The following is a 1,403-nucleotide window of genomic DNA, read 5'->3' on the forward strand; positions in this document are numbered from 1 at the left end:
GACCAGGCTGGCCTCCAACTCAGAGATCCATCTGCCTCTACCTCCAGAGTACTGGGATTAAAGGTGTGCGCCACCACTGCCTGGTGAATCCTGTCTTAAAACAACAAAAAACATTAAGTGCTCACTTCGGCATCACATATACTAAAATCGGAACGTTACAGAGAAGATTAGCATGGCCCCTGTGCAAGGATGACATACAAATTCATGGAGTGTTCCATATTTTAAAAAACAAAAACAAGCAAACAAAAAAACCTATTAAGCTGCTCCTAAAAGTTAAAACTGTAACAACTAAACTAAAAACGGGCCTGTCTTGGTAACACACACTTTAGCTCCATCATTTGGGAGACTGAGGCACGAAGATCAGTTGGAAGCCAGCCTGAGTAACAAAACAAAATCTTATCTCACAAACAAAGCAAGCAAGCAAGCAAACAAACAACAACAAAAATCCCACATGTAGTAGCCAAGCATGGCAGTTCCCACTAATAATGCCAGCATACAAGAGAGGAGGGAAGAGGGAGTTTCACAAGTTTGTGGCTAACCTGGGCTACATTTCTTTAAATTTAATTTAAAAAAAAAAACTTAAAAAAACAAAAAAACTGCTCTTCAGGCTCAGACTTCAGTTCTGGCAACATTGCTAAATACACCAAGAAGGTGATCTTGAGATCGTGGGAAATACTAGACCTGCTATGGTGCCTCCTTCTGGAAAATGGTGAAGAAAATCAGCCAGCATGCCAAGTACACTTGCTCCTTCTGTGACAAGGCCAAGATGAAGAGATGAGCCATTGGCATCTGGCACTGTGGTTTCTGCGTGGAAACAGGGGCCAGTGGGTCCTGAACCTACAGCACCACTTGAGAGTGAAGCCTGCCATCAGAAGACCAAAGGAACAGAAAGACCAGGAGAAGCACTACTGGATGACAGTTGCCTAGCCCACAATAAATGGGCTAAGAAAATTAAAAAAAACCCTACTATTCTGGGCACAGTAGCACAAATCTATAATCTTAACACTGAGGAGGCAGACATGGGGGGGGGGGAAGGCCACTTTCAGGTGCACAGTAAGTTTAAGGCCAGCTTTAGACTTGGGATATATGAGACCATATATATGATATATATCTCATGTATATATCTCATATATACATATATATATGAGATATATGATATGTATGTGATAATATATATGAGATATATTATATAAATATATTTTATATATTTATATCTCATATATTATATAAATATATATTATATATATGTTATAAAAATATTTATTTATCAACAACAAAAAACTACCATGTCTTTTCTTCTATATATACCTGAAGGAATTTGTCAGATGCAATAGAGATATCTGCATACTGATCTTATTGTGATAGTATTCACAAAAGCCAAGATAGGGAATCAGCTTCCATAG

General features: G+C 38.3%; 1 non-coding gene across 1 annotated transcript; it reads left to right on the forward strand.

Moving 5' to 3' along the window:
* Positions 1 to 117: 117 nt before the first annotated feature.
* LOC116095858 lies at positions 118 to 224 on the forward strand. Its single transcript, XR_004120743.1, has one exon. It is a non-coding gene; the product is annotated as a U6 spliceosomal RNA (small nuclear RNA).
* The last annotated feature ends 1,179 nt before the right edge of the window (positions 225 to 1,403 follow it).

The sequence above is a fragment of the Mastomys coucha genome, chromosome X, assembly GCF_008632895.1.
Source record: "Mastomys coucha isolate ucsf_1 chromosome X, UCSF_Mcou_1, whole genome shotgun sequence".
Classification (NCBI taxonomy): Eukaryota; Metazoa; Chordata; class Mammalia; order Rodentia; family Muridae; genus Mastomys; species Mastomys coucha.